Source organism: Leuresthes tenuis, unplaced genomic scaffold (genome assembly GCF_036924035.1).
Source record: "Leuresthes tenuis unplaced genomic scaffold, fLeuTen1.0.hap1 SCAF_64, whole genome shotgun sequence".
Taxonomy (NCBI): Eukaryota; Metazoa; Chordata; class Actinopteri; order Atheriniformes; family Atherinopsidae; genus Leuresthes; species Leuresthes tenuis.
The window spans coordinates 152,772-166,574 of record NW_027325418.1 but is presented as its reverse complement, the minus strand read 5'-3'; the positions used below and the strand labels follow the sequence as shown (position 1 = coordinate 166,574).

General features: G+C 40.9%; 4 non-coding genes across 4 annotated transcripts; all 4 read left to right on the top strand.

Moving 5' to 3' along the window:
- The first annotated feature begins 9,516 nt into the window (after window positions 1-9,516).
- Window positions 9,517-9,630, top strand: LOC140285919 (U5 spliceosomal RNA). The gene has a single exon (XR_011910857.1). It is a non-coding gene; the product is annotated as a U5 spliceosomal RNA (small nuclear RNA).
- A 308-nt stretch (window positions 9,631-9,938) lies between these two features.
- On the top strand, window positions 9,939-10,129 carry LOC140285925 (U2 spliceosomal RNA). The gene has a single exon (XR_011910862.1). It is a non-coding gene; the product is annotated as a U2 spliceosomal RNA (small nuclear RNA).
- Window positions 10,130-10,519: 390 nt separating this feature from the next.
- On the top strand, window positions 10,520-10,633 carry LOC140285921 (U5 spliceosomal RNA). The gene has a single exon (XR_011910859.1). It is a non-coding gene; the product is annotated as a U5 spliceosomal RNA (small nuclear RNA).
- A 259-nt stretch (window positions 10,634-10,892) lies between these two features.
- Window positions 10,893-11,083, top strand: LOC140285918 (U2 spliceosomal RNA). The gene has a single exon (XR_011910856.1). It is a non-coding gene; the product is annotated as a U2 spliceosomal RNA (small nuclear RNA).
- Window positions 11,084-13,803: the final 2,720 nt, after the last annotated feature.

The window sequence follows — 13,803 nt, the reverse complement described above, 5'->3', positions numbered from 1 at the left end:
GGTGGCGCTAAGGCTGGAATCCCCTCAGAGGCCATGGATTGTTGTCTGTTTTGTTTTTTACAGGTGTAGCAGCTGGTTGTCTGGTTTTTGTTTCTATTTTTGTTCTCTTTCCTCTTCTTTCCTCTTCTTCTTTCCTTGTCCCCCGGTCCGGTTCAGTTCTATTACATGTCATATATTGTAAACAGAAATAAATAAATGGGCATCAAGGGGAGCTTTACATTTATAAAACTTCCCTTGGCAAAGCAAATCTGTTTGGCATCAAAGGTATTCAGACTACAATTCTGCTGCCATAATGCTGAACAGGACAAGGGAAAAAAAAAAAAAAAGTAAAGAAGACAGTTCTGCCGAAAGCCAGGGACTAGACCTGTTCTAAGTTCTATACTTTTTAAAAGGGGCGTGTTTATCAACTATAGAATTAGAAGATTTACAAAAATGGTCAAGTGCTAGATCTTCATCTGGGATTTTAACAGTGTCATGAACTATTCAACAGATCAGTTAAAAAAAAGCCTGCTCATGGAGATGTTTCAGGATCTGGATACCAACCGTGGACCTAATGTTTTCATTTTTGCAATTCTGATACAAGCTATTGTGCAGTGATAACTAACACCAAGTTCAGATACTGTGGATTTTCTACCTTTGATGTGTTAAGATTGAGCCAATCAGGGACAACCTTGAAGGATCTCTTAAGTTTGGTTTAGTAGGATCAGTAATTACCTGAGAAAGGTTGATATTGGTACACACCTTTTTTAAATGATCAGAGGCAGAGTTCAACTTGTTTAAATTAAAATTGCCACACAGAGATTGGGTTTAGGCCACATGCACACAGAATGACCTCAACAAATATAAGAAATATTAAACATTTACACATGGATTTTTGAATACATGTAGAGGAATGATACTTTGAAATGTGCTCATTGCGGAGTTATGCTCAGTTGAGTAATGAAGGTTGAACTATTCTGGGAAAGAGGTTCTATTCCCAGCATCATGATGGACACTCCTGATATAGAAGGTTTCGCTAACGCATTGGAATTGTTTTACTATTTTCATATGCATGTGCAATGAAGAATGGCTTGTTGCTGATAAATGCAAAGAAGAACAGCTTACACATAGATGCTCACATATAGGCTGCTGAATGCAATGAAGACCTGCTTATCCAGTAAAGTTCAATGTCAATGTGTAATATTCAATTAGGATTTGCAAAACAGTGAAGTTAAACAATGAATGGGTCCATAGTCGGTATGAGAAGACTACAGGAATATTTACCTGGGTGTACGTTCAAACAGAGATGAAAAAATTGCGATAAATAATTGTTTGTTTGTTAGTATGTATATGAATGTTATGTGTATAAACTGTGTTGGGTTATAGTTACTCAGTAGTGTCTCAGTGAAACAACCGACGGGGGAAGCCTTGCGGTGACAACAAAAGCAGTGTTTTACTGATCAGTCAAGTTTTCCAGTGTACTCCATACAAACTGGTTGGCTACTGAAGGGATAGAAAATGGGGAATAGTTGTTTTAAAGCAAACAAGGAATTAGATGGGAAAAATACATGTTTTAACGGGACCCAGACAATATTAAATACTCAGACAGATGGGAGAAGAAGTGTAGTTTTGTAGGAAATCACAAAATTATTACATAAAATTAGTGAAATCAATTGAAGAATGCCTTTCTGAAGAGCTGTTTACCACAGATGAGCAGCTTTGCAACCAAGCACATTGTAGATCGCTTTACTGCCAAAATGATCTAATTTAATGGATTGGTTTAGACATGCATAACAGCATTTTAAGAACAAAGAGAGAAACAAAAAGGGACAACGCTTCATGGTTAACTTAAATAGTTAACTTTTGGTAGTATCATCATTTTAATGGTTGTAACTCTCCCCATAAGTGATATAGGTGAGGACTTCCAACGAGAGAGATCTCTAACTTTAATAATTGCACATAATTTAGCTTTGTTAGCTCTGAGAGCCTGGAGGAAATGTTTATGCCTAAATATCTAATATTTCCTGACTGTATAGTGATCACAGGTATATTCTGGACCCTGCAGTTAATGGGTAGAACTTTGGTCTTAGACCAGTTGATAGAGTAGTCAGAAAGTGCTGAGAATTTATTTATGAGTGTGATCGTGTGAGTGAGAGACGTCTGTGAGTTCTGAAGGAAAAGTAATACATCATCAGCATAAAGACTTATTTTATGCTCAATATTTTGGGATTGGATGCCTTTAATATTTCTATCTTGTCTGATAGAAGCTGCTAAAGGTTTGATGAAAATAGCAAAAAGTGAGGGAGAAAGTGGGCAACCTTGTCTTGTACCTCTCTGCAGACTGAAGCTTGGAGAAGTTTGATCATTTGTCCTGACACTTGCATTTGGGGAGCTATATAATATCCTTATCCAGTTGATGAAGTGTGACCCAAACCCGAATTTGTTTAATGCTGCGAATAAAAGTTTCCAGTTCACTCCATCAAATGCTTTTTCTGCATCTATAGAGTCGATTGTGGCTTCCAAGTTGTTGATGGTAGAATAGTCTTTGAGATTAATGATCCGGTTTGTGAATGAACCGTTGTGCCTACTGCTCTTCAGCCTGTCAAATGAAATGTATAATTTGAAACGTGACAAATGAACGAAGACCCAAGGAGTTGAGTCGTAAACAAATCAATACTGTTTCCTGTGCAAGGACCCGTCAGCCGAGGAGTTGAGTCATGAACGAATCAATACTGTTTCCTGTGCGAGGACCCGTCTCCCGAGGAGTTGAGTCGTGAACGAATCAATACTGTTTCCTGTCCTGCTGACTGAGCTTATGAAGCTGCCGCTTGCCATGTGGTGAGGAAGGGTACTGCATGAAAATGAACGAATCACTCACTGAGACAACTCGTTACTCCCGAGTCATATAAAAAATTAGTTTATATCGAACGAATCACTCACGAACGACACATCACTATCTATTTGACGAGTTATGCATGAATTCGGATTTTGCAATAAAATTAATTCCTTCTCTCAAACCAAGTTCAAACTGCTTTGTCCTTCATATTTATCTACTTCTAATCTAGTTTCAACAATAAACAACACTGTATTTTGTAGTATGAAAAAGAACCAGACCTAATTTTCAGCAATTAGCTTCTCTCGAGGAGATATGAAGGAATACAGATTTTGCTATAAAATGAAATACTTCTATCAAACTGACTTAAAACGGTTTGTTCTTATTTCTTCATTTCTGATGAAGTTTCAACAATAAACAACAAACTTTGTATTATGAGAAAGAACCAGACTTATTCTTCAGGAATCCGAAAATAAGCTCTATTTCACGAGTTATGCACAAATTCGGATTCTCCTATAAAACAAATTCCTTAACTCAAACCAAGTTAAGACTGCTTTGTCCTTCATATTTATTCATGTCTAATCAAGTTTCAACAATAAACAACGTTGTACTTTGTAGAATGAGAAAGAACTTCTTCAGCAATAAGCATCTCTCGACATATGACGAAATACAGATTTTGCTATAAAATTAATTCCTTCTATCAGCCTGACTTAAAACTGTTTGTCCTCCTTATTTATCCACTTCAAATCAAATTTCAAAAATTAAAAAAATTTTGTAGTTTGAGAAAGAACAACTTAATCTTCAGCTATCAGTATAAAAAGAGGGTAAGAAAAGGTGCAAATGCCAACCATACATCACTAAAAGGTGGAGCGGAAGTATTCGGCTGCAAGTAGGTGTGACTGTTCGACCATAATTTGTAAAAAGCGGGTAAGAAAAGGTTCGAATGCCCGACTATATATTAACAAAAGCGGAAGGAGAGATCTTCGGATGAGAGTGGGTGAGAATTTCCAACCATAATCTATAAAATGCGGTGAAAAAAAAGGTGTGAATACCCCATAGAACACTAAAAGGTGGAGCGGAAGTGTTCGGCTGCAAGAAGGTGTGAATGTCCGACTATATTTGGTGAAAAGCAGGTGAAGCAACGTCTGAATGCCCAACCTTACATCATCAAAAGCGAGATCAGAGGTGTTTGGCTGCAAGAAGGCCATAGTTTGCCAAAAGCGGGTAAGGTGCGAATGACCGACTAAATATCAACAAAAGTGGGGGCGGAGGTCTTCGGATGCAAGTGGGTGTGAATATCCCACCATACAAGTATGGTGTAGAGGAAGCTGTGAATGGCCGACCATAGTAGAAAGCGGGTGAGAGAAGGTGCGAATGTCAAACCATACATGATCAAAACAGTGAGCGGAGGTGTTTGGCTGCGACAAGGTGTGAATGTCCACCCATAATTAATGAAAAGCGGGCAACAAGTAGGTTCGAATGCCCAACCATACATCATCAAAAGCAGGAGTGGATGTGTTCGGCTACAAGAAGGTTTGAATATCCGACCATAGTTTGTAAAAAGCGGGTAAGAAAAGGTTTGAATGCCCGAACATACACCATCAAAAGAGGGAGCGGAGGGGTTCCGCTGTAAGAAGGTGTGAATGTCCGACCATAGTTGGTAAAAAGCGGGTAAGAAAAGGTTAAAATACCCGACTGTACACAATCAATAGCGGGAGCGGAGTTGTTCGGCTACTAAAAGGTGTGAAAGTCCGACCAGGGTTTGTAAAAAGCGGGTAAGAAAAGGTGCGAATGCCCGACAATGTATGATCAAAAGAGGGAGCGGAGGTGTTCAGCTTCAAGAAGGTCTGAATGTCCATCAATAATTGCTAGAAAACATGAAAGAAAATTTTCTAATATCAAACCGCACATGATCATAAGCGGGAGAGGAGGTGTTCAGCTGCAAGAAGGTGTGAATGTCCACCCATAATTACTGAAAAATGGTTTGTAAAAAGCGGGTAAGAAAAGGTATGAATGCCTGACTATACACCATCAAATGCGGGAACGGTTTTTCGGCTGTGAGTAGGTGTGAATCTCCGACCATAATTGCTGAAAAATGTGTTAGAAAAGGTAAGAATGCCGGTCCATACATCATCAAAAGCGAGAAAGGTGGTGTTCGGCTGCAAGTAGGTGTGAATGTCCAGCCATAATTACTCACAAACGGGTAAGAAAAGGTAGTATTGCCAGACCATACATGATCAAAACAGGGAGCGGAGGTGGTTCAGCTGCAAGAAGGTGTGAATGTCCGACTAAAGTTTGTAAAAAGCGGATAAGACAAGGTGCGAATGCCTGACAATGTATGATCAAAAGAGTGAGCGGAGGTTTTCGGCTGCAAGAAGTTCTGAATGTCTACCCATAATTCCTGAAACATAGGTAAAAAAAGGGTCCGAATGCCCAACCATACATCATCAAAAGCAGGAGTGGATGTTTTCGGCTACAAGAAGGTTTGAATGTCCATCAATAATTGCTTTAAAACAGGAATGAAAATTTTCGAATATCAAACCGCACATGATCATAAGCGGGAGAGGAGGTGTTCAGCTGCAAGAAGGTGTGAATGTCCACCCATAATTCCTGAAAAATGGGTAAAAAAAGGTGCGAATGCCCAACCATACATTATCAAAAGCAGGTGTGAATGTCAGATCATAATTTGCAAAAAGCTGATGAGAAAAGGTGAGAATGCCTGACTATACACCATCAAATGCGGGAGCAGAGGTGTTCGGCTCTGAGTAGGCGTGAATGTCCGACCATAATTGCTGAAAAATGTGTTAGAAAAGGTAAGAATGCCGGAACATACATCATCAAAAGCGGGAGAGGTGGTGTTCAGCTGCAAAAAGGTGTGAATGTTCGACTAAAGTTTGTAAAAAGCGGGTAAGACAAGGTCCGAATGCCCGAACATACACCATCAAAAGAGGGAGCGGAGGTGTTCCGCTGTAAGAAGGTGTGAATGTCCAAACCATAGTTGGTAAAAACCGGGTAAGAAAAGGTTGAAATACCCGACTGTACACAATCAAAAGAGGGAGCGGAGTTGTTCAGCTAAGAGATGGTGTGAAAGTCCGACCATGGTTTGTAAAAAGCGGGTAAGAAAAGGTTCGTATGCCCTAATATACACTATCAAAAGCAGAAGCGGAGGTGTTCGGCTGCAAGAAGGTGTGAACGTCCAACCAAAGTTTGTAAAAAGCAGTTAAGAAAAGTTTCGAATATCTAACCAAACATAATCAAAAGCGGGAGCAGAGCTGTTCGACTGCAAGTAGGTGTGAATGTCAGATCATAATTTGCAAAAAGCTGATGAGAAAGGGTGAGAATGCCCGACTATACACCATCAAATGCGGTAGCGGAGTTGTTCGGCTGTGAGTAGGTGTGAATGTCCGACCATAATTGCTGGAAAATGTGTTAGAAAAGATAAGAATGCCGGTCCATATATCATCAAAAGCGGGAGAGGTGGTGTTCGGCTGCAAGTAGGTGTGAATGTCCAGCCATAATTACTCACAAACGGGTAAGAAAAGATAGTATTGCCAGACCATACATGATCAAAACAGGGAGCGGAGGTGGTTCAGCTTCAAGGTCTGAATGTCCACCAATAATTACTGAAAAATGGTTAAGAAAAGGTGCGAATGCCCAACCATATATCATCAAAAGCAGGAGTGGATGTGTTCGGCTACAAGAAGGTTTGAATGTCCGACCATAGTTTGTAAAAGGCGGGTAAGAAAAGGTTCCAATGTCCAAACATACACCATCAAAAGAGGGAGAGGAGGTGTTCCGCTGTAAGGTGTGAATGTCCGACCATAGTTTGTAAAAAGCGGATAAGAAAAGGTTAAAATACCCGACTGTACACAATCAAAAGAGAGAGCGGAGTTGTTCAGCTAAGAGATGGTGTGAAAGCCCGACCATGGTTTGTAAAAAGCGGGTAAGAAAAGGTTTGTATGCCCAAATATACACTATCAAAAGCAGAAGCGGAGGTGCTCGGCTGCAAGAAGGTGTGAACGTCCAACCAAAGTTTGTAAAAAGCAGTTAAGAAAAGTTTCGAATATCTAACCAAACATAATCAAAAGCGGGAGCAGAGCTGTTCGACTGCAAGTAGGTGTGAATGTCAGATCATAATTTGCAAAAAGCTGATGAGAAAGGGTGAGAATGCCTGACTATACACCATGAAATTGCGGTAGCGGAGTTGTTCGGCTGTGAGTAGGTGTGAATGTCCGACCATAATTGCTGGAAAATGTGTTAGAAAAGGTAAGAATGCCGGTCCATACATCATCAAAAGCGGGAGAGGTGGTGTTCGGCTGCAAGTAGGTGTGAATGTCCAGCCATAATTACTCCCAAACGGGTAACACCGAGAGTCCGAAAAGGAAATATAGATCACCCTACTCACTTTTCACCTAAAGAAATGAAGGAAGAGCTAGTTTCCCAAGAAATAACCTGAGTGTGTAATTTGTTTTGATAACTTAGAAAAACGAAAATGACATACCTACTTTCCTTTATCCTTTTAATGGTTCTCACCTTCTCAACACTAAATGTGAGAAGTGTGAAATCAAAGACAAGAGCCCAGAGTATTTTATCCTTCTTAGACTCCATAAAATCAGATGTGTTTTTAATACAAGAATGTGGACTACCTTTTTTAAAAAACCATAGACAATGGGAGGAAATGTGGCCCCATTTATCGATATGGAGTGGTTCAAATCAAAATAAAAATGATGGTGTGGCCATTCTAATTAAAAATCCGCATGTTCTGGTGAAAGGTAGCACAGTGGTGAGAGACGGACGGGCACTTTTAGCACACTTGAATTTTATGGGGCAAGACTTTAACCTCTTAAATATTTATGGTTTCAATGGAAAAATGACAGGTATGACCTTTTAGAAGATATACAGCTTTACATGCTAGGGCAAGTACCTTTAGTTGTAGCAGGATTTTAACTGTATCTTGAGCAGGAAAGATAGAAAAAGAGCAGGGGGAGATTTTAAAGTGGATAAGACTTCGATTTTACTTCAGGGCATATGCAGGGATTTTAAGCTTACTGACTGTTTTAAAACCATGCATCCCAGAGAGGAGGGCTTCACCTGGTTTAGTCATGATGGCACCAGAGCCTCTCGCATCGATTATTTCTTTACTAGAGATTGCCCACCCACTGATGTTAGATTAACCCCTGTTTTCTTTTCAAACCACCTTATGCTCTCCTGCACCCTTTCACCCCCTTCTGGTGTGACGGTAGGACGTGGTCTGTGGAAACTCAACTGTTCCCTGTTGGAGGATGAAATCATAGTCAGTCAGTACAGGGAATGTTATAAAGAGTGGCAGACCCTTCAAGACCTCTACGAAACACATGCACAATGGTGGGAAATGGTGAAGGAAACGACCCAGACTTTTTTTAAACAGCAAGGTAAACGTAAAAAAAGGAAAGAGAATAGATGTATGATGGGACAACAGAAACGCTTACAGCGCTACTTTAAACTAAATCAGTGTGGCATAAACTTTAATGAAGAAATCAAAGATGTCAAAAAGGAAATGTCAGTTTTAGCAGAAATAAAGAGTAAAGGAATTTTTGTAAGAAGCAGGGAGCAGGAAATTGAGGAAGGTGAAAAATGCACATGGTACTTTTTTAAGAAAGTTATAAATAAAAAGGAGTGTATTCAAAATCTAAAAAGAGAAGATGGGTTTTGAACAAAATCCACACAAGAGATGATTGAAACTGTACATACCTTTTATAGTAACATGTACAAAGAGAAACCAGTGCACTTGGAAACATCGGCAGAAATTTTAAAATTCGTTGACAAAACCGTAAAAGAGAATGCACACTTGACACAGGATTTTACTGCTTTAGAGTTAAAAAAAATGCCTAACAGGTTTTAAGAGAAGTCGAGCTCCGGGTTTAGACGGGCTTCCTGCAGAATTCTATCTGACCTTTTGGGACCTTTTATCATCAGACATTTTAGATGTTTTTAAAGATTTTGAAAAACTCGACCGACTGCCTGACAGTTTTAGAGTGGGAATAGTGATTCTACTTTATAAAAAAAATGATAAGACTGACCTAAAGAATTGGAGGCCCATCACACCTTTAAACTTTGACTGTAAACTTTTTAGCAAGGTTTTAGCGACACGGATGTCCTCTGTTTTAGAGGAGGTAATTCACCCAGACCAGGCTTGTGCAATCTCAGGGAGACAACTCACTGACAGCCTCGTACTGATTCGAGACATCATTGATTACGATAGAGAAAGAAACACCCGGCTTGTCATCTTAAATTTAGACTTTGAAAAAGCTTTTCATCAGGTCTCGCAAAGCAGTTTTAACATAGTTTGAGTGAAGGAATTCATTTTATAGATAAAATCCCAAGAGTCTGCTGAGAAAAGAGAGTGAATACGAAGTAGACTTTAACACGGCTCTGGGAGCAATCCGAGTGCGGGCTAACCGGGAGAATTGCTTGAAAGAAACGCGACACCGAATGAGCGGTCAGAAAAAAGCCTCAATACGGTGTTCCCATGGTGTTTTTGTTGCTGCCTTGTCTTTTGCACAGAGTAAAAGACAAGGCAGCCATCGAATAGGGCCCGATTGTTCCTACTTGGTCAGCCGAGGAGCAAGGGGGGGGAGCAAGCGTCTCCACCAAGCAAAGCTCACCATGGGGAAGGTGGCTATGCCAACTAGCCTGATGCCCTGCTCCTGCAGTGACGGATAATCGTACTCTGGTTTCTCTTCATAACGTACAAGTCTTTCGCCTTTTACTAAAGACTTCCGTGGAGAGCAGCACTAATGAGTTGTTTCTATTTTTGGCAGGCTTTACCTTTGCGGGTGAAGCCCTTTTTGTCTGTGCAAAAGAAATCTTGTTACTGTGCAGAGTGACTTCTCTGAGTAGAGTCGCCTTACTTGTTGCGACTGTGCCGATGTTCGAAGCTGGAGTGCAAAGTTGTTGCTTGAATGGTGCTTGCTGGAGCGTGCGGGAGTGCAAATTTATACCATTTGAAAGGGCTGAAGAGTGCTCAGTGCAGCGGGTGGGCGGAGGTGCAAAGTGACACTCTGGCCACCTATGGCCATAAAAAGAACACCGCTACAAGTGCGCATTGTGCCAGGAAGGGCCCTCGGACGTGAACCAGTGGACATTTATCGCTTCTCGGTCTTTTAGCTCAGATCAAGTGTGATATCTGTTCTTATCAGTTTAATTTCTGATATGTCCTCTATACGAGGACTACATATTAAATGGATTTTTAGCAATAGGAGTTGAAAAAGGAGCTTGCTCCGTTCACTCCAAACATCGACCCAGTACTGCAGTGCCGCTGGGAACGGTGCGCTCTTCTCTGCTCTAGTGAAAAAGCAAACAGCGGTGCAGGATGGAAGTTTCTTTTAGTCTGCTGAGAAGAGAGTGTGAATGCGAAGTAGACTTTAACACGGCTCTGGGAGCAAGCCGAGTGCGGGCTAACCGGGAGAATTGCTTGAAAGAAACGCGACACCGAATGAGCGGTCAGAAAAAAGCCTCAATACGGTGTTCCCATGGTGTTTTTGTTGCTGCCTTGTCTTTTGCACAGAGTAAAAGACAAGGCAGCCATCGAATAGGGCCCGATTGTCCCTACTTGGTCAGCCGAGGAGCAAGGGGGGGGAGCAAACGTCTCTACCAAGCAAAGCTCACCATGGGGAAGGTGGCTATGCCAACTAGCCTGATGCCCTGCTCCTGCAGTGACGGATAATCGTACTCTGGTTTCTCTTCATAACGTACAAGTCTTTCGCCTTTTACTAAAGACTTCTGTGGAGAGCAGCACTAGTGAGATGTTTCTATTTTTGGCAGGCTTTACCTTTGCGGGTGAAGCCCTTTCTGTCTGTGCAAAAGAAATCTTGTTACTGTGCAGAGTGACTTCTCTGAGTAGAGTCGCCTTACTTGTTGCGACTGTGCTGACGTTGTTGCTTGAATGGTGCTTGCTGGAGCGTGCAGGAGTGCAAAGTTATACCATTTAAAAGGTCTGAAGAGTGCTCAGTGCGGAGGTGCAAAGTGACACTAAAAAGAACACCGCTACAAGTGCGCATTGTGCCAGGAAGGGCCCTCGGACGTGAACCAGTGGACAGTTATCGCTTCTCGGCCTTTTGGCTAAGATCAAGTGTGGTATCTGTTCTTATCAGTTTAATATTTGATATGTCCTCTATACGAGGACTACATATTAAATGGATTTTTAGTAATAGGAGTTGAAAAAGGAGCTGGCTCCGTTCACTCCAAGCATCGACCCGGTACTGCAGTGCCGCTGGGAACGGTGCGATCTTCTCTGCTCTTGTGAAAAAGCAAACAGCGGTGCAGGATGGAAGTTTCAGGGTCCTATTCGATGGCTGCAACACCTGAAAGAGATATTGATGCGAGACCTGATGAAAAGCTTTTTCAAAGTCTAAATTTAAGATGACAAGCCGGGTGTTTCTTTCTCTATCGTAATCAATGATGTCTCGAATCAGTACGAGGCTGTCAGTGAGTTGTCTCCCTGAGATTGCACAAGCCTGGTCTGGGTGAATTACCTCCTCTAAAACAGAGGACATCCGTGTCGCTAAAACCTTGCTAAAAAGTTTACAGTCAAAGTTTAAAAGTGTGATGGGCCTCCAATTCTTTAGGTCAGTCTTATCATTTTTTTTATAAAGTAGAGTCACTATTCCCATTCTAAAACTGTCAGGCAGTCGGTCGAGTTTTTCAAAATCTTTAAAAACATCTAAAATGTCTGATGATAAAAGGTCCCAAAAGGTCAGATAGAATTCTGCAGGAAGCCCGTCTAAACCCGGAGCTCGACTTCTCTTAAAACCTGTTAGGCATTTTTTTTAACTCTAAAGCAGTAAAATCCTGTGTCAAGTGTGCATTCTCTTTTACGGTTTTGTCAACGAATTTTAAAATTTCTGCCGATGTTTCCAAGTGCACTGGTTTCTCTTTGTACATGTTACTATAAAAGGTATGTACAGTTTCAATCATCTCTTGTGTGGATTTTGTTCAAAACCCATCTTCTCTTTTTAGATTTTGAATACACTCCTTTTTATTTATAACTTTCTTAAAAAAGTACCGTGTGCATTTTTCACCTTCCTCAATTTCCTGCTCCCTGCTTCTTACAAAAATTCCTTTACTCTTTATTTCTGCTAAAACTGACATTTCCTTTTTTACATCTTTGATTTCTTCATTAAAGTTTATGCCACACTGATTTAGTTTAAAGTAGCGCTGTAAGCGTTTCTGTTGTCCCATCATACATCTATTCTCTTTCCTTTTTTTACGTTTACCTTGCTGTTTAAAAAAAGTCTGGGTCGTTTCCTTCACCATTTCCCACCATTGTGCATGTGTTTCGTAGAGGTCTTGAAGGGTCTGCCACTCTTTATAACATTCCCTGTACTGACTGACTATGATTTCATCCTCCAACAGGGAACAGTTGAGTTTCCACAGACCACGTCCTACCGTCACACCAGAAGGGGGTGAAAGGGTGCAGGAGAGCATAAGGTGGTTTGAAAAGAAAACAGGGGTTAATCTAACATCAGTGGGTGGGCAATCTCTAGTAAAGAAATAATCGATGCGAGAGGCTCTGGTGCCATCATGACTAAACCAGGTGAAGCCCTCCTCTCTGGGATGCATGGTTTTAAAACAGTCAGTAAGCTTAAAATCCCTGCATATGCCCTGAAGTAAAATCGAAGTCTTATCCACTTTAAAATCTCCCCCTGCTCTTTTTCTATCTTTCCTGCTCAAGATACAGTTAAAATCCTGCTACAACTAAAGGTACTTGCCCTAGCATGTAAAGCTGTATATCTTCTAAAAGGTCATACCTGTCATTTTTCCATTGAAACCATAAATATTTAAGAGGTTAAAGTCTTGCCCCATAAAATTCAAGTGTGCTAAAAGTGCCCGTCCGTCTCTCACCACTGTGCTACCTTTCACCAGAACATGCGGATTTTTAATTAGAATGGCCACACCATCATTTTTATTTTGATTTGAACCACTCCATATCGATAAATGGGGCCACATTTCCTCCCATTGTCTATGGTTTTTTAAAAAAGGTAGTCCACATTCTTGTATTAAAAACACATCTGATTTTATGGAGTCTAAGAAGGATAAAATACTCTGGGCTCTTGTCTTTGATTTCACACTTCTCACATTTAGTGTTGAGAAGGTGAGAACCATTAAAAGGATAAAGGAAAGTAGGTATGTCATTTTCGTTTTTCTAAGTTATCAAAACAAATTACACACTCAGGTTATTTCTTGGGAAACTAGCTCTTCCTTCATTTCTTTAGGTGAAAAGTGAGTAGGGTGATCTATATTTCCTTTTCGGACTCTCGGTGTTACCCGTTTGGGAGTAATTATGGCTGGACATTCACACCTACTTGCAGCCGAACACCACCTCTCCCGCTTTTGATGATGTATGGACCGGCATTCTTACCTTTTCTAACACATTTTCCAGCAATTATGGTCGGACATTCACACCTACTCACAGCCGAACAACTCCGCTACCGCAATTTCATGGTGTATAGTCAGGCATTCTCACCCTTTCTCATCAGCTTTTTGCAAATTATGATCTGACATTCACACCTACTTGCAGTCGAACAGCTCTGCTCCCGCTTTTGATTATGTTTGGTTAGATATTCGAAACTTTTCTTAACTGCTTTTTACAAACTTTGGTTGGACGTTCACACCTTCTTGCAGCCGAGCACCTCCGCTTCTGCTTTTGATAGTGTATATTTGGGCATACAAACCTTTTCTTACCCGCTTTTTACAAACCATGGTCGGGCTTTCACACCATCTCTTAGCTGAACAACTCCGCTCTCTCTTTTGATTGTGTACAGTCGGGTATTTTAACCTTTTCTTATCCGCTTTTTACAAACTATGGTCGGACATTCACACCTTACAGCGGAACACCTCCTCTCCCTCTTTTGATGGTGTATGTTTGGACATTGGAACCTTTTCTTACCCGCCTTTTACAAACTATGGTCGGACATTCAAACCTTCTTGTAGCCGAACACATCCACTCCTGC